Raw genomic sequence first — 25,069 nt, forward strand, 5'->3', positions numbered from 1 at the left:
TAAGCAAATTATTCTGCCACATTTTTCTGAAATGAATTCTGATTCACACTGTGATCTTAGACACATGACAGTATCCCTTGCTATTCAGGAACATGATTACTACAGTGGAAGGGGGTCTTGCCCGGAGTGCTGTTTCAGGGTTTAGAACAGAGCAGCAGTGTTGAAAGAGTTTAGCAGGTTTTGCTAGGGATGGTGTTTAAAGGGTTTAGGACAGTGCAGTGGTGTTCAGGCAGTGTAGGGGGTTAAGGTGGGACTGAGTATGTAGAAATAAAAATTCCCTAAAATGATTACTACATGCTACAGAGAGAGTTGCTATGAATTCTGACTCACACTGCTGTCTTAGACACACGACAGTATCCCTTGCAATTCAGTAAAATGATCACTACAGTGGAAGGGGGTCTTGCTGGGAGTGCTGTTTCGGGGTTTAGAACAGAGCAGTAGTGTTGAAAAAGTTTAGCAGGTTTTGGTACAGATGGTGTTTCAGGGTTTAGGACAGTGCAGTGCTGTTCAGGCAGTGTAGGGGGTCAAGGTGGGACTGAGAAAGTAGAAATGAAAATTCACTGAAATGATTACTACATGCTACAGAGAGAGTTGCTATGGTATTTCTACAGCACACCCATGATCTTTATTACACAGCATGGAGACTATTTGGGAATTGAGAGGCCTGAGACAAATGCTGCATAGGACTTTCTACCAATACATATGCTAAAGCCTGACTCACTCCATGAGTACACGTATACCCATATTTTAAACACATCAACTAAGCAAATTATTCTGCCACATTTTTCTGAAATGAATTCTGATTCACACTGTGATCTTAGACACATGACAGTATCCCTTGCAATTCAGTAAAATGATTACTACAGTGGAAGGGGGTCTTGCTGGGAGTGCAGTTTCAGGGTTTAGAACAGAGCAGTAGTGTTGAAAGAGTTTAGCACGTTTTGGTACAATTGGTGTTTCAGGGTTTAGGACAGTGCAGTGGTGTTCAGGCAGTGTAGGGGGTCAAGGTGGGACTGAGAATGTAGATATGAAAATTCACTGAAATGATTACTACATGCTACAGAGAGAGTTGCTGTGGTATTTCTACAGCACACCCAGGATCTTTATTACACAGCATGGCGACTATTTGGGAATTGAGAGTCCTGACACACATGCTGCATAGGACTTTCTACCAATACATGTTCTAAAGCCGGACTCAATTCATGAGTACATGTATTCCCATATTTTTAAACACATCAACTAAGCAAATGATTCTGCCACATTTTTCTGAAATGAATTCTGATTCACACTGTGATCTTAGACACATGACAGTATCCCTTGCAATTCAGTAAAATGATTACTACAGTGGAAGGTTGTCTTACCTGAGTTCTGCTTCAGGGTTTAAAACAGAGCAGTAGTGTTGAAAGAGTTTAGCAGGTTTTGCTAGGGATGGTGTTTAAGGGTTTAGGACAGTGCAGTGGTGTTCAGGCAGTGTAGGGGGTCAAGGTGGGACTGAGTGTGTAGAAATGAAAATTCACTGAAATGATTACTACATGCTACAGAGAGAGTTGCTATGGTATTTCTACAGCACACCCATAATCTTTATTACACGGCATGGAGACTATTTGCGAATTGAGAGTCCTGACACACATGCTGCATAGGACTTTCTACCAATACATGTTCTAAAGCCTGACTACCTCCATGAGTACATGTATATCCATATATTTAAACACATCAACTAAGCAAATTATTTAGCCACATTTTTCTGAGATGAATTCTGACTAACACTGTGGTCTTAGACACATGACAGTGTCCCTTGCAATTCAGTAAAAATGATTACTACAGTGGAAAGGGGTCTTGCTGGGAGTGCTGTTTCATGGTTTAGAACAGAGCAGTAGTGTTGAAAGAGTTTAGCAGGTTTTGGTACAGATGGTGTTTTAGGGTTTAGGACAGTGCAGTGGTGTTCAGGCAGTGAAGGGGGTCAAGGTGGGGCTGAGAATGTAGAAATGAAAATTCACTTAAATGATTACTACATGCTACAGAGAGAGTTGCTATGGTATTTCTACAGCACACCCAGAATCTTTATTGCACAGCATGGAGACTATTTTGGAATTGAGAGGCCTGACACACATGCTGCATAGGACTTTCTACAAATACATGTTCTAAAGTCTGACTCACTCCATGAGTACACGTATACCCATATTTTAAACACATCATCTAAGCAAATTATTCTTCCATATTTTTCTGAAATGAATTCTGACTCACACTGTGATCTTAGACACATGACAGTATCCCTTACAATTCGGTAAAATGATTACTACAGTGGAAAGGGGTCTTGCTGGGTGTGCTGTTTCAGGGTTTAGAACAGAGCAGTAGTGTTGAAAGAGTGTATCACGTTTTGGCACAGATGGTGTTTCAGGGTTTAGGACAGTGCAGCGGTGTTCAGGCAGCGTAGGGGGTCAAGGTGGAACTGAGAATGTAGAAATGAAAATTCACTGAAATAATTACTGCATGCTACAGAGAGAGTTGCTATGGTATTTCTACAGCACACCCAGGATCTTTATTACACAGCATGGAGACTATTTTGGAATTGAGAGGCCTGACACACATGCTGCATAGGACTTTCTACAAATACATGTTCTAAAGCCTGACTCACTCCATGAGTACATGTATACCCATATTTGTAAACACATCAACTAAGCATATTATTCTGCCACATTTTTCTGAAATGAATTCTGACTCACACTGTGGTCTTAGACACACGACAGTATCCATTGCAATTCAGTAAAATGATCACTACAGTGGAAGGGGGTCTTGCTGGGAGTGCTGTTTCAGGGTTTAGAACAGAGCAGTAGTGTTGAAAAAGTTTTGCAGATTTTGGTACAGATGGTGTTTTAGGGTTTAGGACAGTGCAGTGGTGTTCAGGCAGTGTAGGGGGTCAAGGTGGGACTGAGAATGTAGAAATGAAAATTCACTGAAATGATTACTACATGCTACAGAGGGAGTTGCTATGGTATTTCTACAGCACACCCATAATCTTTATTACACAGCATGGAGACTATTTGCGAATTGAGAGTCCTGACACACATGCTGCATTGGACTTTCGACCAATACATGTTCTAAAGCCTGATTACCTCCATGAGTACATGTATTCCCATATTTTTAAACACATCAACTAAGCAAATTATTCTGCCACATTTTTCTGAAATGAATTCTGATTCACACTGTGATCTTAGACACATGACAGTATCCCTTGCAATTCAGTAAAATGATTACTACAGTGGAAGGTTGTCTTACCTGAGTTCTGCTTCAGGGTTTAAAACAGAGCAGTAGTGTTGAAAGAATTTAGCAGGTTTTGCTAGGGATGGTGTTTAAGGGTTTAGGACAGTGCAGTGGTGTTCAGGCAGTGTAGGGGGTCAAGGTGGGACTGAGTGTGTAGAAATGAAAATTCACTGAAATGATTACTACATGCTACAGAGAGAGTTGCTATGGTATTTCTACAGCACACCCAGGATCTTTATTACACAGCATGGAGACTATTTGGGAATTGAGAGGCCTGACACACAGGCTGCATAGGACTTTCTACCAATACATGTTCTAAAGCCGGACTCACTTCATGAGTACACGTATACCCATATTTTTAAACACATCAACTAAGCAAATTATTCTGCCACATTTTTCTGAAATGAATTCTGACTCACACTGTGATCTTAGACACATGACAGTATCCCTTCCAATTCAGTAAAATGATTACTACAGTGGAAGGGGGTCTTGCTGGGAGTGCTGTTTCAGGGTTTAGAACAGAGCAGTAGTGTTGAAAGAGTTTAGCACGTTTTGGTACAATTGGTGTTTCAGGGTTTAGGACAGTGCAGTGGTGTTCAGGCAGTGTAGGGGGTCAAGGTGGGACTGAGAATGTAGATATGAAAATTCACTGAAATGATTACTACATGCTACAGAGAGAGTTGCTATGGTATTGTCATGTATTCCTATAGGTCCTGAATCGATCCCCCTATTCCTGACCCTATTCTAGTTAAACAAACCAACAAGTTAACTAGCAGTCAGCCCATGAGGCAGAAAACCCCCATGATGCAGATACCGTTATCTGACGCAGTCACACTACGGCACAGGAACGTGTTATCTGATTAGGTCATAACACTTGCGATCTAATTAGACAAGCGATATTCCTCCAGCCCCTGATAAGGCATACGCAGTTCTCATAACAAATCAAACCTATGACAACCTGGGCAAAACCCTGCGGCCATTGTTTTGATTTCACCGAGAACTTTAGTAAAAGAATGTGCTAACGAGCAAGTCGTATGACATCTTTATTGACGTATCTATGTCCATCCTTACGTCAATCTCGGCACCTTAAAGGTATAAATATTACCGATCTTGCCATATGCAAACACACGCGTGGTGACGAGACGGAGCAGCCATACTTGCCGAAGCGAAGAGCAGAGCAGACCCCGCTGTCGCAGCCCCGCCTTTCTGACGCGCTGAGAGACGCGCTGCTTTCTCCTGCCGAGAAGCCAGCACCGGCGTTTCTGGGTAGCCCTCGCAGGCAGCCTGGAATATCGAGACCAGAGAGAGAGATACCATTCCTCATTCATCCTAAATTCCAGGTACAGAACTGAATAACCCCTCACAGAGAATTCTTTAGTTATTCACTTGGCAAAAACAAACTTAACTTAAACTGTAACTATCTATTCCCGCCCACGTATTAGACTTAGGTCAGGTACACGGGGTAGGCGTATCTAGAAACACCAGTTGAGTACGTTTAGTCAAATGTATATGTGTATGTAATATATTTTATTCATCTTAAAACATCTTATGGCTTAGAAACCATATCAATGTTTTTACAGTATTATTTTATACTATTGCTTTTAATGTATGCACTTTACTTAACTATAAGTATTGCAATAATATCGATCCATTTCTCTTGTATGAGAAAAGAGACTGATCAATAAATAACACCTTTTTATTGAACACGCCCGTCTCTTCCTTTTCTCTACATTCTGATGAGACTAAGAATGCACGTACTGACTGAGTAAAATAATTTGCCTTTTGTTCACACGACTCTCGAGATTGACTCTTGATTAGGGGAGAGCAAAGTTGTCATGTTCTATGGTTGTCAGAAACTAAATCCCTTCTTGTCTAATCAGGGAAGTTAATTCCTCCTTGAACATTCGAGAAAGTTTCTAGTGAACTCTGAGCTACGCTGGCAAACCCAAAACTTTAAGTCTAGTATCGACAGTAGTAGACCTAGTTAACGTCTGGCCTAGGCCTTTACTGCTGTAGGTATTATTCCAATGCGCAGAGCCTATTGGGATGATGGGAACTACACTACATGGCGCCCAACGCGTTTGGAAAGGGCGATAAAACTAACGTAAGACATTTAGAGTAACTCAGTCGTGCTTTCTCACTCAGACCCCTTTTCCCAAATACTCCAAAGACGTCTGGAGTGGGTGAAAGGTTATATCCGCCAGACCTCGCAGGAGGGAACTCCTATGTATGGTTCTTGGTATAGTCAACGTTGAAGGATAAACAGTTCCAAAATATTGTGCATCTAATCTTTGTTTCCATAAGAAACCTGATCTGCAAACAAACAAAATAACCATCCTGTCAGTAAAATGTCAGACAATGAAGAAGAAAGAGAGGCAGTTAGATTAGCAGCTGACATAGCAGAAGCTGATACTGCACTACAAAATGCAGACCCGGATATAATACTCATCCCGGTCATTAAAAGAAAATCTATAACCTTGAAACTTATAGAAAATGGACTGACACCTAGAGGTGGCACAGTCATATTCGTAATTGAGGCACACGAATATCGGCAGACAGAGGTATATTATTCATGGATAAATTTTCCAGCAGCAAATGCTGTAACAAAGTACTTCTACTATTACAAAATAGAGGAACCTCCTAATGAGTACACTCCTTTCGAGGAGGTGGAAGTACCACTCAAATTCCAAGAGCATTTGCTCTTATTTGATGGCGCCCTAAAACATAATAATCACATCACCAGGCTCGGTCCTTTAGGTAGACCAGGAGCAACGTGGCCGGTCCTAGCCGGATACACACCACATCCAGACATCAATGGGATGTCTGCAGCAGAGCTGTTAACACAGCTAAAACAATTAATAAAAATTCATAGACAATTAGTTCAGTATGTGATGCGGACTTCAACAATTCAGCCAGCGATTAAACTTCCACAGCTGACCCCTCACCAGGGGAACACAAATAAAATTACACCACAGAACATCCAATCCTGCCTAGGTAAAGTACCGGCTAAACGGGAACAAATACCATTCTGGTTGGCACCGAAAATTACCCAAATAGAGGCGGTGTTTCCTGACACCACCCCGCTAGAAAAACACAGGATTCTGACTATCTGTCTCCCAATGGGAATCGCACCACACATAGAGGACTGTGACACTTGGGGTACAGTCTTTGCTTCCATCTACACAAAAACGCACGGTGTTCCATCCATTTCGGTGATACCAGATGTGCTAAAACAAATTCAAGACGAATACGGTCCAGAACCCGCTTTAACTCTTGGTATGAAATTACTGAAAGACTTCAAGCAGGTCTCGGCTATATTATTAGCCAACATAAAAGGTGAAGCAGCCAACGTGGCGATCCGCCAGAGGTTAAAAGAGACAGATATAGCAGACCAACCAGCTGAAATTGCCAGAATCATAGAAAAATCCTATGAGGAACTAGGTAGAGATAGTTTAGGTGGAATACCAGTAAAACCGCAGCTGACTGAAAGTCCAGAAAAAATATTTTTTAATAATAATTCACCAAAAAAGGAACTGGGATGGAAACAAACAATCCAATCCTAAAGAAAAGAAATTCCAGTCCAGAGGAAGGTCTCCTAGGCGAAGAGAGAAATCTCCGAACCAAAGACACAGGTCACCCCAGAGTGACCCCTCTGAGAAAAGATATAACCTTAGAAATAGGGATAATATAAAAAAACCTGATAGATATCAAGACATTGATACGCGTCCCTCTCAATCTTTTCAGACTTCCTCGCAGAAATCGGAAAGAAGAGGACGATCAGAACAAAGAGAAGAGCACGCCAAGTCCAAAGACAAGGAACCTGCTCAACTAAAAAATAAATTACAATTTCCAAAAAAGAAGGTAGCCAGTATCAAGGTAGTTAACAATGCCGAGAATACTGAGGACACAACTGAAAAACGGAGAGTGGGCTCAGACAATGCTAGACAGCGCAGCAGAAGTGAGCATAGCTCGCAACGTCCTTATGAATCATCTGGAGACAGTGGACACGAATGAATATCTTCAAGTGGAAACTGCAGACACCAGGGTTAGCAAACCTCACAAGATATACGAGATAACATTACGTATAGAGGGAGATAAGACTAGGAAAATAAGGGGACTATTTTGGGATAACCTCTCCAAGGGTTATGACATCCTTCTAGCTGAAAAAGACTGGCCACCAGAGTTTGTCAGGGAGTGCCCTCATGGCGAAGAAGTAATTATGCCTGCCTTCTCAAATCAAATTCCAATTCATAAAAAATACACACTTGCTAGAAAGTGGGCAGTGGCTCTAGCACCTGCTTTATATAAAAATCATGTAGGATGGGATGAGGATTCTCCTCCTCACAAAATCCAGCTAAAATCACAACCTACTGCACAAAGGCAGTACCCAATTAAGCAAGAAGCTAAAAAACAGGTAAATGAAATACTAGATCAGCTAGAATACCATGGGGTGATTGAAACTTGCACCTCACAAATGAACAACCCTTTGTTTCCGGTCTCCAAACCAGACAATTCATATCGTCTAGTTTTGGATTACCGACACGTTAACACATGTTGCAAAACTTTTGCAGTGCAAAACTCACACAGTGCTGCACTAATGAATAACATAGTGCGCAAAAAATACAAAACAACATTAGACATCTCTAATGGATTCTTTTGTCAAAACATAGCACCAGAGAGCAGATATTTAACTGCGTTCTCAATAAATGGCACTCAAAAACAATTCTGTCGGTTAGCCCAGGGGTACAAGAACAGTCCGGGGGTATTCTCAGCGAGAGTAACAGAATTACTACAACTATATGATGATGAAGCATTATCTTATGTCGATGACATTTACTTAACAGATGATGACTTGGAGACTCACTTGAAAAGAGTGAACACCATAATACTTGGGTTCGCTGCAGAGGGTTACAAATTCAACTTTAAAAAATCCAGAATTGCCCATCTGACAGTCCTGTTCTTAGGATATGAATTATCAAGCGAAGGCAAAAGCCTGGATGACAATTTCCTAGAGAAATGTGCCGTACTCCAAGCACCTAGAACACTAAAAAACCTACAGTCGATTCTAGGCTTCCTAAATTTCGGAAGAACATACATTGCAAATTACGCAGAAAGGGTCAAACCCCTTTATGATCTAATTAAACCAGATTTTAAAAAATCCAATTGGACTCAAATACACACAGAAATTCTGAGATCCTTACAAACAGACATGCTAATTAAAACAAAATTAGAAACACGTGATAACACACGCAATCTTGTGATTCGAGTCATCCCAGGGAGGTGCGGATTCACATACCTGACCTCTAATGAGGGAGAAAAGGTACCAATTGCATTTAAATCACACTTGTACACTAAGGCTGAAATGAAATTTAGCCCAACGGAAAAAATTCTTACGGCAACACAGACAGCTATAGCAAAAGAACGAGCCCTGGCACAAGGTAAACGAATAATAATCGTGACACCAATACCAGCCCTAGAGGCGGTAACAAAGGCAAGCATTCCAAATGCTAAAGCACTCCATCCGAGATGGATACAATGGGCTAATTATCTTGCTGCAACAGACGTGGCGTACGAATTTGATCCTTACTTAAAAACACAAGAATTTCTCCAATATGAATTTGAATGTCCTCCGCCGACCGAAATTCTGCCTCTAGACCACTACGGCTGTATAATATATACAGACGGATCAGCACAACCCGCAGTGGGGGGTAAGCAAGCTTACAGTGCTGCGTGCGCGCTCGTTAAAGGTCGCTGGCACGAAGGAAAATTTAAACCAGCAATCACTAAAACACAATCTTTAGGAGATTGTACAGCTCAGCGAGCTGAACTACTGGCGTTCAAGATGGCGCTTGAAAATACCGATCGAGAATTCCCCACACTCTTTAGGAGATTGTACAGCTCAGCGAGCTGAACTACTGGCGTTCAAGATGGCGCTTGAAAATACCGATCGAGAATTCCCCACACTCATAGTGTGCGATTCGTATTATTGCGTTCAGTCTTACAATGAATACTTGCAGATCTGGCTTCAGAATGGTTTCAAGGATGCAAAAGGTGGCACAATCAAGCATAAAATGCTCTGGGAACAAGTAGTTCTTTTACAAAAAGAACTACCAAAGACTCACGTGATACATACACTGAGTCATCAACGTGATGGCGTTCACGTTGCAGGGAATTCATTGGCTGATGAGGCCGCGAAGGCAGCTGTGCAAACGGCTTCCGTAGCTGCCATCACCCGGTCAAAAACAAAAATAGACAGCGAAATATTACAAGCTGTCAGCGCTTCAGAAAAGGATTCGATAGAAACACTCCCGAAAGGCTTTCCAGTAAAATACTCATACAGAACTGATGCAAACAATGTTCCTTTTGCTCGACTCCCTGGAGTGGGGGATAGGGCAATTCCAAACATGGAACATAGGTTAGGACTAATAATAGCGGCACATGAAGGGCTTGCTTCTATTCATGCTGGCGTCTCAGCCACAGTATCATTATTAAAACAGAGATACTGGTGGCCACAAATGAGAAGACAAACAAGGAACTATGTTCTAGAATGTGAAATATGTCAAAAAATGAAAGTATCAACGGTGAGACGTCCAGCGCAGACGCCCTTCTAATCTCGGATAAACCATTAGCCTGTGTTTATCTAGACCACTGCGGTCCCTTACAAAGGGATGGTAACTATAAATATATCTTGGTCGCAGTGGATTCATGCACGAGATTCATATGGATGTGGCCCCAGCGAACGGCTGACGCCAGAACTGTTATAAAAGATTTGCGAGTCTTTATCGGCACATACGCAATTGGCATGCTGCATTCGGACAATGGTCCTGCTTTTAGCTCTCGGGCTTATAAGGAGGCCATGGTCAGCATGGGCGTGCAATTGCGGTACTCTTGTCCATTTCACCCTGAGGGGAATGGAATTGTTGAAAGAAAAAACCGTGACATAAAGCAATCTATAACGGCAAAGGTATTAGGTTCGGGAGCTGGGTGGGTCAAACATCTAATAAGTGTCCAACGTAGTCTCAATAACTTGCCAAGAAATTCTCTGAAGGGATTCAGTGCGTACAAATTATTATTTGGAACTAGGATGATGATCTCTGACATTGATAGTCAGACTTCAGTGGTGAAAGAAAAAAGCTTTGATATCAAGGACCGTTTGGCTATTTTGCAGGACTTAAACAAAACAAGAAAAGACCTGAGCAACATAAAGTTGAAACAACAGCCAACAACCACTGAAGAACCACCACCTGTCCCAGCAAGACCTGTCTGGATTCCAAAAGTCGGGGATCTAGTCAGGGAGAAGATCGCGGTAAAGAAGGAATTTGGGCCTTCTTACAGAAAAGCAGTTCCTGTCTTGTCTGTCAACGGGACAAGATCAGTTGTACTACCGCCACTTGCTGGTAAAAAGGAGAACCAAGTTGTATCCATCGACCTGGTAAAACCACAACATGTGGCCGATAACAAACAGTAGGCCAAGTGGACTCCCAATAAGTAGCAGAACACCAAGGTTTGCTACCAGTACAGAGGTCCTAACGAAGAGGCTCATCACATTCGAAACGCCTACAGAAGAACAACAAGGACTATGCAACAATGCAATAGAACTCAGACCTCTGAAAACCCAAATAAAAACATTTAGCAGAGACACACCAATCTATAATGAAGTACCAATTGAAAATGCAAGAAACAGAAATCCTGAACCAATTGGAACAATTGACAGAACTGCATCCGGCTACTTCATTAACTTCGATGATTCCTCTGAGGGCTTCAGCGAATCAAAGACACAGCCATCATCAAAAACCTTTAAAGACAAAGCTAAGGAACTTTTGAGACAACTGAAAGAAACATATCCGATTTCTCCATGGATTGAATTTTGGGTGGGTTTTGGTGCATTTATCCTCATACTTTGGCTCATCATGGTACTTACTTTGGGACGCTTCATTGAGGGAAAATATGCTAAAATGGACACAGCAAGTCAGAAAATCAACTTGATCCTCAAACCACACACATCTTCACACGTCGAGAAAAGAGCACTTTCTTCAGCCAACTTCACAGCCAATCCGATACCTGGTGGGGTAGCCTGGGACAACACTGACTATGAAATTTATGGTCCGGTCGAGATCCTGAAATATCCACACCAAATTAAGATCTCATTGAGTGACTTTGCAAAACCAAACTCATTTGCTGATGATTGGGACTTCGAAAGCATTAATAATATGATGTCTGACTTAGTAATGTCTGCTAAATTTACCAAACATGATTATTTGCAGGGTTCTACAAATTATGATAGTATGTATTGCTATAACCACTATGGTAACCAGTTTTTACATAGATCTGCACAACCTAGAAATGTTTTAAATTATAATCAATGGGAACATTGTGCAACACCTCCAAAAGGGAGCTCAAGAACCGTTTACGACAAATATTCATATTTTTCAGGTTTTAACACAAGTAATGCTGAAACATTTTATTTTAAATTGTCGAACAAGACAGGAACCAAAACCATGATAACCAACACCAAATTGTTATATTCAGACTCATTTTTTGAACAAATGAATACTTTTGGATTTGATTATTGGGACAAAAATGTTGAATTGAAAAGTGTTTGGGGTACAAAAGAATGGCAAGTACAGGGTATAGAAGCTTTGTTTAGAGCCTGCATGATCCCAGAACAAATGATATTTTTAAATGACACTGTTCAACAGACCACCTGTCTTGGCTTAGCCAAAATCAAAGATTTAAATAAACCGTCTATTCCAAAGCCAATAATGTTTAGCAATAACTCTGATACAGATGAAGAGATAGACGTAAACCATATATTAAACCAAAACAGAACACATCCTGATTGGAAACAGTGGTTGATCTGGTCCACAGATACTAATAACTGTCAAGACAGATTCCTGAACAAAACACAGGGGTTCAAAATGACCAGGCCAGACCCTAGATATCCTCAAAGACATCACCCAGGGATAATAACCACCTACAGTGTGGGCAAATTATGCCTTCAATGGCTACAAACTTCCACACTGGCAGAAATTAAGCAACACCTAACTTTAATTACTGATGGTGCTGACTTGCGTGATTTCCCTTTGGGACCACGCAAACAGCGTCAAAAGCGTTTCATAGCAGCCTCTGTATATGCAGCATACAATGAGGCCTGGAAGGTTACTCAAATTGAAACAGCAGAGAGAATACGGGAAATTGACCGTATTAATTTGGAAAAATCACTTTCTGTAGTGGACAATGGGTTAATGACTCTGTCCTCCAGAATTTTTTCTTTGGACAGCATTGTGTCGTCAGCAATCGATATATTATCGCAAGACTTACTGCTATTACAACACGGTCAGTCACAATTGCGTTCTATTGTACAGCTTGGCTGGACGTTACAAAATCTGCGTTCAGGCTATGTGCCTTGGCGTTTAATCAACACAACGTCACTATTCCACATCTTTAACCTTACTGATAGACAAATCAGTATGGCGCAAAAGGGTGCTGATTATACAATCTTGAGCATTGAAAAACTAGAAAGATTACCAATGACAATGTCAGAACGACCTGTCAATGAATGGATAATACATGGGATAATAAATATTCCAATCTCAACCTTCAGGTTTCAATACTGCCAAAAATATATACAGGCTGGTAGGTACGAGAAATTGGGAAAGGGGTACCTTAAAACAACATGGAACCTGCCCTATTCACATGCATGTGTCAGTAATAAAGGACAGAAAGTGTTTCTTAGTGGCAACAATTGTGCGATGTCACTGAGTGGCACACTTCTGTGTAACGGAATTAGTTTGCATGGAGCCTGTGAAGGGAATTCATACAACCTTTCATGTCACCAGCAAGGCGCACCTGCAACAGAAATAGAACCATTCTTTCAAAGACTCTATAATGGGAGTTACATTCTTATTGTAGACCGCAGATGTTGTAGTCTTATGCCCGGGACTCCTTATCTAGTAACTACTACTGCGAAGGTCAAGTGCTGTGGACGCACATTGTTCCCCAGCTCCTTCCCAGACAGGGAGGCAAGGGCATGGCCCGATTTGAAAATTACTTCTATTCGAATAGATACTTTAAGCAGAATGAAAACAGTCCTTCTTCAGACGCCTACCAGGCTCTCGTCATCAAAAGAAACGTATGATCTACAAGTCGCAAGGACGACTGCAGAGATACATACATTATTAGCAACTAATTCCCCCGTACATTTCGCGGAAATCCTGAATGAAATCTTAAATATTTCTGATACCAATGGGGTCTCAAAGGTATTTAAGACAGTTTTTTCGATGGCATTAACACCATTCAAAGCCATACTGGGTATTTTTCCAGATTTCGTCCATTCGATTTTTGGCGGACTTCCCCTGATCCTGGGACTAATTGCAGGAATCCTATTCTTAGTCCTTATTTTTCGTTATGGCAACCCATGTCACAGACAAAACTCTTGCGACAAGGGAAGAAACAATCCTGGCCATTGGATACCGGGACCGGATATCAAAAATCCTGGGACTCTCCCGGCTTAGAGACCTGAACATGACTTGGTTTCTATCATTTCGACCAATGTGGCAAAGATGTGTTTTACCTGTATTGAGGTGTCTGCTATGCGGAGAAGAATGCGTGTTAGACACCTGTCTGACGCTACAATCGGATGCGCCGATGGATGCAGAAACATTGTTGAGCCCGATCAAGGTTCATGCTTTGTGCTGCCCTCAAAGGCTACCAATCCTGATGACGGCATTCGTGGAAGCTTCACCACTACGATTGATGGGTAGTGAAGTTCAAGATGAAAGCAGCATCGAACAGGTACGACCTTCTGTCAGTAATGCAAATCAGAATGTCAATGGAGACAATCATGCGCAAGAATGCATGATTACACCTATTTCCGAGTTAGTGGAACTTTCCCAGGAAGCTGTTGACAGTTTTTTCGAAAGCCTAAATGATATGATGTTCTCACCCGAACAGAAATAGAGACTTTTGAGCAAGCTCGCACACGGCGTTCCCTGAATTCGGCCTTCAACTTTAAAAATAAAGTCACATGAACATTTTCGCTCCAGTTCACGGACAGCAGTTTTTCCAGCAGCCCCAAATATTTTTGCATATTTTTCGGGACACTATCTTCTGCTTAAAGTAAGAACTATTCTTAGAGAACTAAGGTTTCTAAATTTTAGATAGCTTATAGACATTAGCTGCCCGCTGGCATGTTCATAAAGATATTTTATTCTGTGATGGAATGGTCTCGAAACTTTTTTCTGTAAGAAACCATTTCATGTGTAATTCTCATATACCAAATAAGCAATAATGTATACAAATGCGATTACTTTGGCATTTTTCTACAGCTTGAGTGCATACCATATATATATGTCTGCAATTTTTTTCAGTATATTTGAAAATTTCAAAATGCATTTATGTATTTTCGGGTGGTAAGGTATACACACTACTCTATAGTATGTTGTACTATGTTATACTATGCCTAGATTAGTAAATATGTCCATAGTTAGCGTGGAGTGGGTGTCATGTATTCCTATAGGTCCTGAATCGATCCCCCTATTCCTGACCCTATTCTAGTTAAACAAACCAACAAGTTAACTAGCAGTCAGCCCATGAGGCAGAAAACCCCCATGATGCAGATACCGTTATCTGACGCAGTCACACTACGGCACAGGAACGTGTTATCTGATTAGGTCATAACACTTGCGATCTAATTAGACAAGCGATATTCCTCCAGCCCCTGATAAGGCATACGGAGTTCTCATAACAAATCAAACCTATGACAACCTGAGCAAAACCCTGCGGCCATTGTTTTGATTTCACCGAGAACTTTAGTAAAAGAATGTGCTAACGAGCAAGTCGTATGACATCTTTATTGACGTATCTATGTCCATCCTTACGTCAATCTCGGCACCTTAAAGGTATAAATATTACCGATCTTGCCATATGCAAACACACGCGTGGTGACGAGACGGAGCAGCCATACTTGCCGAAGCGAAGAGCAGAGCAGACCCCGCTGGCGCAGCCCCGCCTTTCTGACGCGCTGAGAGACGAGCTGCTTTCTCCTGCCGAGAATCCAGCACCGGCGTTTCTGGGTAGCCCTCGCAGGCAGCCTGGAATATCGAGACCAGAGAGAGAGATACCATTCCTCATTCATCCTAAATTCCAGGTACAGAACTGAATAACCCCTCACAGAGAATTCTTTAGTTATTCACTTGGCAAAAACAAACTTAACTTAAACTGTAACTATCTATTCCCGCCCACGTATTAGACTTAGGTCAGGTACACGGGGTAGGCGTATCTAGAAACACCAGTTGAGTACGTTTAGTCAAATGTATATGTGTATGTAATATATTTTATTCATCTTAAAACATCTTATGGCTTAGAAACCATATCAATGTTTTTACAGTATTATTTTATACTATTGCTTTTAATGTATGCACTTTACTTAACTATAAGTATTGCAATAATATCGATCCATTTCTCTTGTATGAGAAAAGAGACTGATCAATAAATAACACCTTTTTATTGAACACGCCCGTCTCTTCCTTTTCTCTACATTCTGATGAGACTAAGAATGCACGTACTGACTGAGTAAAATAATTTGCCTTTTGTTCACACGACTCTCGAGATTGACTCTTGATTAGGGGAGAGCAAAGTTGTCATGTTCTATGGTTGTCAGAAACTAAATCCCTTCTTGTCTAATCAGGGAAGTTAATTCCTCCTTGAACATTCGAGAAAGTTTCTAGTGAACTCTGAGCTACGCTGGCAAACCCAAAACTTTAAGTCTAGTATCGACAGTAGTAGACCTAGTTAACGTCTGGCCTAGGCCTTTACTGCGGTAGGTATTATTCCAATGCGCAGAGCCTATTGGGATGATAGGAACTACACTACAGTATTTCTACAGCACATCCAGAATCTTTATTACACAGCATGGCGACTATTTGGGAATTGAGAGGCCTGCAACACATGCTGCATAGGACTTTCTACCAATACATGTTCTAAAGCCGGACTCAATTCATGAGTACATGTATTCCCATATTTTTAAACACATCAACTAAGCAAATTATTCTGCCACATTTTTCTGAAATGAATTCTGATTCACACTGTGATCTTAGAAACATGACAGTATCCCTTGCAATTCAGTAAAATGATTACTACAGTGGAAGGGGGTCTTGCCCGGAGTGCTGTTTCAGGGTTTAGAACAGAGCAGCAGTGTTGAAAGAGTTAAGCAGGTTGTGCTAGGGATGGTGTTTAAGGGATTAGGACATTGCAGTGGTGTTCAGGCAGTGTAGGGGGTCAAGGTGGGACTGAGTATGTAGAAATGAAAATTCCCTAAAATGATTACTACATGCTACAGAGAGGGTTGCTATTGTATTTCTACAGCACACCCAGGATCTTTATTACACAGCATGGAGACTATTTGGGAAATGAGAGGCCTGACACACATGCTGCATAGGACTTTTCACAAATACATGTTCTAAAGTCTGACTCACTCCATGAGTACATGTATACCCATATTTGTAAACACATCAACTAAGCAAATTATTCTGCCACATTTTTCTGAAATGAATTCTGACTCACACTGTGATCTTAGACACACGACAGTATCCATTGCAATTCAGTAAAATGATCACTACAGTGGAAGGGGGTCTTGCTGGGAGTGCTGTTTCAGGGTTTAGAACAGAGCAGTAGTGTTGATAACGTTTTGCAGGTTTTGGTACAGATGATGTTTAAGGGTTTAGGACAGTGCAGTGGTGTTCAGGCAGTGTAGGGGGTCAAGGTGGGACTGAGAATGTAGAAATGAAAATTCACTGAAATGATTACTACATGCTACAGAGGGAGTTGCTATGATATTTCTACAGCACACCCATAATCTTTATTACACAGCATGGAGACTATTTGCGAATTGAGAGTCCTGACACACATGCTGCATAGGACTTTCTACCAATACATGTTCTAAAGCCTGACTACCTCCATGAGTACATGTATACCCATATTTTTAAACACATCAACTAAGCAAATTATTTAGCCACATTTTTCTGAGATGAATTCTGACTCACACTGTGGTCTTAGACACATGACAGTATCCCTTGCAATTCAGTAAAATTATTTCTACAGTGGAAGGGGGTCTTGCTGGGAGTGCTGTTTCAGGGTTTAGAACAGAGCAGTAGTGTTGAAAGAGTGTATCACGTTTTGGCACAGATGGTGTTTCAGGGTTTAGGACAGTGCAGTGGTGTTCAGGCAGTGTAGGGGGTCAAGGTGGGACTGAGAATGTAGAAATGAAAATTCACTGAAATGATTACTACATGCTACAGAGAGAGTTGCTATGGTATTTCTACAGCACACCCAGGATCTTTATTACACAGTATGGAGACTATTTGGGAATTCAGAGACCTGACACACATGCTGCATATGACTTTCTACCAATACATGTTCTAAAGCCGGGCTCACTTCATGAGTACACGTATACCCATATTTTAAACACATCAACTAAGCAAATTGTTCTGCCACATTTTTCTGAAATGAATTCTGACTCACACTGTGATGTTAGACACACAACAGTATCCCTTGCAATTCAGTAAAAATATTACTACAGTGGAAGGGGGTCTTGCTGGGAGTGCTGTTTCAGGGTTTAGAACAGAGCAGTACTGTTGAAAGAGTTTAGCAGGTTTTGGTACAGATGATGTTTTAGGGTTTAGGGCAGTGCAGTGGTGTTCTGGCAGTGTAGGGGGTCAAGGTGGGACTGAGAATATAGAAATGAAAATTCACTGAAATAATTACTGCATGCTACAGAGAGAGTTGCTATGGCTTAGCCCTTTCTCAGGGGCCGTGTACATTTCAGAAATTTACACTCCCCTGAGGAAGGGCTAAGCCCGAAATGCATTGGGCCATCAGGCCTTGCGCCTGAACATTATGAAAACAATAATATGAAGAAATTATAACAAAATTAACAAATAAAAGAAAGATATCAACTGAAAAAGAAAAAATCTCTAAGAATAGTTTTTTTTAACAAATTAAGGAACAATTTGCACGAGTGCTCAGGAGGGACACTTATCTCGAGGGATATAGTGCAATCACAGTATTGTAGTCTCCCCAAGTACAGGGGGAGTTTCTCCACGGGCACCACCCACCTATATTGACATTGACTATACCACGGACCAGGTGTGCATCTCCTACAAGCCGCTTTTGGATTACATAATTTACCCATATGTTTAAACACATCAAATAAGCAAATTATTCTGCCACATTTTTCTGAAATGAATTCTGACTCACACTGTGATCTTAGACACATGACAGTATCCCTTGCAATTCAGTAAAATTATTACTACAGTGGAAGCGGGTCTTGCTGGGAGTGCTGTTTCATGGTTTAGAACAGAGCAGTACTGTTGAAAGAGTTTAGCAGGTTTTGGTACAGATGGTGTTTCAGGGTTTAGGACATTGCAGTGGTGTTCAGGCAGTGTAGGGGGTCAAGGTGGGGCTGATAATGTGGAAATGAAAATTCACTGAAATGATTACTACCTACCACAGAGAGAGTTGCTGTTGTATTTCTACAGCACACCCAGGATCTTTATTACACAGCATGGAGATTATTTGGGAATTGAGAGGTTTGACACACATGCTGCATAGGACTTTCAACCAATACATGTTCTAAAGCCGGACTCACTTCATGAGTACATGTATACCCATATTTTTAAACACATCAACTAAGCAAATTATTCTGCCACATTTTTCGGAAATTAATTCTCACTCACACTGTGATCTTAGATGCTTGACAGTATCCCTTGCAATATAGTACAATGATTACTACAGTGGTAGGGGGTATTGCTGGGACTGCTGTTTCAGGGTTTAGAACAGAGCAGTACTGTTGAAAGAGTTTAGCAGGTTTTGGTACAGATGGTGTTACAGGGTTTAGGACAGTGCAGTGGTGTTCAGGCAGAGTACAGGGTCAATATGGGACTGAGAATATAGAAATGAAAATTCACTGAAATGATTACTGCATGCTACAGAGAGAGTTGTTATGGTATTTCTACAGGACACCCAGAATCTTTATTACACAGCATGGAAACTATTTGGGAATTGAGAGGCCTGACACACATGTTGCATAGGACTTTCTACCAATACATGTTCTAAAACCTGACTAGCTCCATGAGTACATGTATACCCATATTTTTAAACACATCAACTAACCAAATTATTCTGCCACATTTTTATGAAATGAATTCTGACTCACACTGTGAACTTAGACGCATGCCAGTATCCCTTGCAATTCAGTAAAATGATTACTATCTGCTACTGATAGATTTTATATGGCATTTGTGCAGCACACCCAGAATGTTTACTAGACTGCAAGGAGACTATCTGAGAATTCTAACCCTGACATACAAGTGTGTAAGTGGTTAGACCACTTCATGTACAAATTCTACATTTTTAACAACAGCACTGTACTGCAAAGAAATATCTCCTCAAACACATCAACATACCAAATGCTGGAGGGAGGGAGGGTAAGAGTGAGAGAGTGAAGGAAGGGGAGTGAGGATGTGAGAGGACAGAGGGAGTGAGAGAAGGAGTGAGTAAAGTGGAGTAAGGTGAGTGAGGGAAGGGGAATTACTGAGGAAGCAAAGGAAGGAAAGAAGGGGAAGGGGAGTGAAGTAGAGTGACTGAGAGCTGTAAAGTGGTGAAGGGGAGAGAGGGAAAGGGGAGTGAAGGAATGGGGAATGAGGGATAGTGAGGGAAGTGGAGTAAGGGGATGGGGGTGAAGGAGAGTGAGAGAAGGGCAGTGAGGGTGAGTAAAGAGGGGTGATAGAGGGTGGAAAAAGGTGAGTGAGCGTGAGACAAGGGGAGTATAATATATATTTCACAATACAAAATACAAAATAACTTGTACAACATGTTATATGGTTTATTTTTGCTGTTCTCAGAATATATTGAATTTCACTTAAAACAGTGAGTTCAATACTACTCATCATATGACATCGGGCAAAAAAAACACAATCAAAAAGATTGTGTTTAAAAAACCCATACAACGTTTCAATAAATAATGTAAAACTTAGAAAAAACATATCTTTACTCATTTTTGATCCACTTACTTTTCCACGAGGCCAAATAGTATATGGAAAGTCCTTTTCTTTGGAAATTACTCAATAGTACTCTTAAACTTCCATTTACCCGACTTTCTGAAAGAAAAGATCCAACATCTTTTTCATCATGTAACAATAGTTAGATTTCCACCTCTGGCTCACTCATGATCAACATTTCCTATAATACTGATATCACTCACTGTGTGATACACTTACACTACCTCTATGACAACTACAAGTTTTTTATTATCTTGATCACTCTCATTCACAAAGTAATTTTGAACAGCAGATTAAGTTTTATTAACTGCTCAAATCTTCATAGGCCAATTACCTTTCCTAAAATTTCGGTTGTAAGAACACTAGGTAAGAATTTTGTAAGTCAGAAGGCAAACGTTGTTTGAAAGTCAATTGAGTATCATTACAATTAGTCCAGCCTTTTTGACATTTTAAATAAGCTGTGTAATGTCCTGATGTTGTCGAAGGACCATCATGGAAAATAATTGCTGCAGTTGCAAAGGTTCTTCCTGAAATTGATAATTGAGAAGCCACAAAATCTTTAATTAAATTTGTCATTCATTCATTTCATTTCATTTCATGAAGCTATAATTCGGTGCATAAAAACATGACCATAAAAGCACAAGCAATACAATACAAGCAGCAGCAATAACAAGATTAAAAATACAGATTAAAACAAAATTTAAAATAGACAAATTATTAAAATGTCATACTTTTCCTATAATCAATTGATTTATATATAAAAGAGGCAATATAAAAACATTTGTCCGGGGAGTTCATATTATAGATCAACTTCATTGCATCTTCCACATTGTAGATACCATACTTTACAAACAAAGGTTTCAAGTAGGTAACCCGAACATTCAGGAAAAGGGGGCAGATTAACATAAAATGCAGGGTGCTTTGTTTCGAATGCCCGTCACACGGGCAAGGGCCAACAGGGTACATTTTTGGTTGAGGAAAGGCCACCAAAACGTGAGCCATTCCAAATCTGAGTCTTGTTAGGACAAATCTATGGCTTGTTCTAGTTACCATACTCAGGTACAGCTGATAGCCTTCGCTTTCAATGTATTGATTGTACAGCTGGACTGTTGAAAGACAACTATTCGCTACAGAACGTTTTTGGGATCTATATAACATAAAAGTATCTTTCATTTCTTGTTTAGAGATATTTCCAGTGGAACATGAATCTAACATTATGTTGATCCCATAGATGGTTAAGAAGCTGTCAACGACATATTTAAGCCAGGGTATCTTGGTACAATTTTCCAGGTTGAGACAATCCCTGATAACAAGTTGATTGAACACTGTCTCATCCTTACGCCAAATCGACTGAAAAAGCATCAAAGGCCTTAACGGGATTAGGTCACCTAAATAGGCTGCCCCTACCTCCTTATGAATTAAATCAGTTGCAGCTGAGGCAGGTAGGCACAGGAGTTTTTTAAGGAAGATATTTTCTTCCCTTTGCAACAAGCCTATATTAGTGTAACCCCACAACCCAGCCCCGTATAGTGCAATAGAGATCTCCTGCCTTATAGATCTCCATCATGTCTCTAATTTGCCTATCCCCTAACTTGAAGGCGAATTTAAAAATGCCATAAGAGCTTTTTACCATCTTCGTTCTTACGTTAAATAAATCCTGGGACCAGCTTCCATTACTAGAATAAATAACACCCAGATAGCAACATTTTTCTACCTGCTGTACTTTCACCCCTTCGATGTAGAAGGCCTGGTTTTTATTAGTTCTTGTCCCACAGATCATGGTATGGGTTTTACTTTTACTGATCAACAACTTCCTCTCCCTGATGAAGTCAGAGAACCGGTCCATCAGGCGCTGTAGGCAAATGGCGGTCCGTGATAGAAGGATGGCATCGTCTGCATCGAGCAGAACAGGCACACTAGACCCAGCTACCTGAGGGGCATCTGCCTTAACTGTTTTCAGGGCAGAGTCTATGCCATTAATAAACAAAGTGAACAACAAGGGGGCGAGGACACACCCCTGTCTCATCCCTCGCTTTACACCAAAATTAGGAGTGCACTCACCACTAGTCCCATATCGCACACAGGCTTGCATCTTGTTATATAGTCTAGCTAGAAAGTAGACGATTTCCTCTGGTGTGCCAAGTTCTATCAGGACTTGCCATAGTAGAGAGTGATCAACAAGATCAAATGCGCTGCTTAGATCGGCAAAGCAAAGATATAAATTACCCGGCTTAGCATTGGTAAACTTGCCGATCAATAATTCTAAATTCAGGCATTGATCTAGGGTCCCACGACCCTTTCTAAAGCCATACTGGGAGGTAGCAAGAATCCCCTTCTCCTCTGCCCAGTCTTCCAACCTGGACAGCAGCACCCTACTCATGATTTTCACCGATGAGTCAAGTAAACTAATAGGTCGATAATTACATGCTGCTGTCTTATCGCCCTTCTTAAATATAGGGACGATAATCGAATCTCCCCAGGTAGGTGGAATCGTGGCTGTAACTGCGGCATTGAGAACCAAAGTAAGTATCGGACCCCAAAGTAAAGGAAGAGCCCTGTACACATCTATTGGGACTCTGTCGGGGCCCTGAGCCTTTTCCCCCTTGCTAGCTTTGATGCTGCATTCGACCTCTCCCAGGGTTATATCCAAAGGGGCTATAGGCCAATGCCTTTGCACTACTTCATTTGCGCAGTTAGCTTGAAATATGGCTGAAAAGTGGGAGACCCATGCCTCACTACTGACGGTAGATGAGAGTAGGGGAGTTTTATCGTCTTTAAGGAAGGGGGAATTAACGGTGGACCAAAACAGGCAGCTGTCAGAAGTTGCTGCTGCCTGTGTTATATCTATCCCACGCTTCCTGTTGTAACTCCCGCTTCCTTTTTTTGAGTGCCATTTTATAATCGTGTCTCAAGAGTAAGACTTGATTCCTATCCCTTGGTTTAATGGCTAGGGCCTGCTTCAATTGGGATAGAAGAGCTGTACATGTGTGATCAAACCAACCCTTACTGTGGTCGGTCGAACCTGGCCTTTTTTCCATAAAAACACTGTTAATAATTATGTTAATATTGACAAAGTTATTAACAATAGAAACAGCCCCACTACCTAGAGTCAAGATGTCATTAATATCTGTTAAAGTTCTGGTTATGATAATAGGCAGAACTATTTCGGATTTTTCCCCTTTCCACCTCATCCTGGTCCCATTTGACCTGTGGGGCTCAACATTTTCTAGGGTTCTCATTACCCGCTGATCCCTGCAGTTCCAATTTTCTATATTCATGGCTAAACAGTTATGATCACTTAGGTTAGGTACCTCAATAACTACAGCTTAACAATATGGTGCTATGCTAGCTGAAACCATAATATGATCAATGTTAGAATTAGTGTTTCTCCCGGTAAAGGTAGGGATAGTTTGTCCACTAACATCTTTATCTGGTTGAACCAACTCCAAATCATAAGCTGACATGATACCGTTGATTGCCTCCCCATAGTCATTATGTGGGAAGTGGGCTGTATTAACACCATTATTGTTTAACACCCCACAGACCCTAGAAAGTGACAAAGGACATATTGAAAAATTAAAATCGCCTAACCAAATATAGGTACAAATACATGTTGCTTCTGCTGCAAGCTTCATGAGGGCACTTTCCAGTTCGTCTATAACATTGTGCCATGAATTATTAAAACTATTGTTATAGAAATTAATTAAAAAGACCTCTGTACCTTCTTTGAAGTGAACCCATAAAATTTGGGAGTGAGTTCCAACTGTTACATGTTTTACTACTTTCAACGTTAGGTCCACTGATAGGAGAAAGATTAAACCTCCTTTAGCTCTCCCATGCCTCGACTCAACAGCTTCTAAACTGTAACATACATACCCTTCAAAACTAGGTTTTTTAACACACCACGTTTCTTGAAGGCATAAAATGTCGTAAGACCTGATCATATTCTCCCATCCCAAATTGTTCTTTTTCGAAGCCCAACCAGCTATGTTCCAGCTCACAATAGAGGTTCCCCCTATAGTACACTTATTGTGTTCATTTTGGTCAACAATGAGATTAACATCATCCTCAATAGGACCAATATTAGAGGCCTCTGCATATGCTGTTAGTTGATTACTCGTTTTCCTCCCTATAGCCATGTCAGGTACCATAACACTGTCAAACACTATAGAGGTAGAATCCTTGGGTTTCCCCAGATCTAAACCAGGCCCACCTAAGTGTGTTCCTTGGACGTTAAGGGGTGAATTAAGCTGAGATATACTGAACTTTAGATGTCAATCGTTCTGATCCAAGGAGCTCAGTGCTTGGAATCTGTTATGTAATGGTACCTCATATATTGAGCCTTGTTTGAGGGTGAAGGGTATGCCTCTATTGGTAGCATGGGGCATCTTACTGAGATGATTATAAAAGTAACCCAAAGGGTGTACAAGTACATCATTAGCATTTGGGGTTCGAGAGGCAGCTCTAAGCAGGACAGTTGCGGCATGCTGAGGATATTTAAAATTAACAATAACACATTCCCCCCTACAGGACTTACTTGAGTTCCCAATCCAATTAACTCTTCTTGTTGTTAGTATTTAGTCTGAGTAGTTGGTTGGGAACCCACATTGCCTGTGGAGCCACAAAACAGTTTTGTTCTTTAGAGAATCGTGTGACTCCGGAATTTGAGGGGTATGTGACTGACTAATATCGAGAGGCGGAACATTAGTTAAAACAACTACATAAGGAGCACAGTCTGGTGGAAGATCGAT

The 25,069-nt window shown here is 41.0% G+C and overlaps 1 protein-coding gene across 1 annotated transcript in view; it reads right to left on the minus strand.

Moving 5' to 3' along the window:
* LOC144761997 (fucolectin-like) overlaps positions 1 to 25,069 on the minus strand; it is a 1,241,072-nt gene that overhangs the window by 800,768 nt on the left and 415,235 nt on the right. The window contains exon 2 of the mRNA XM_078647164.1: positions 20,331 to 20,417. The gene's annotated coding sequence lies outside the window, so the exon portion shown is untranslated. The remainder of the gene's footprint in view (positions 1 to 20,330; positions 20,418 to 25,069) is intronic.

Source organism: Lissotriton helveticus, chromosome 6, assembly GCF_964261635.1.
Source record: "Lissotriton helveticus chromosome 6, aLisHel1.1, whole genome shotgun sequence".
Lineage (NCBI taxonomy): Eukaryota > Metazoa > Chordata > Amphibia > Caudata > Salamandridae > Lissotriton > Lissotriton helveticus.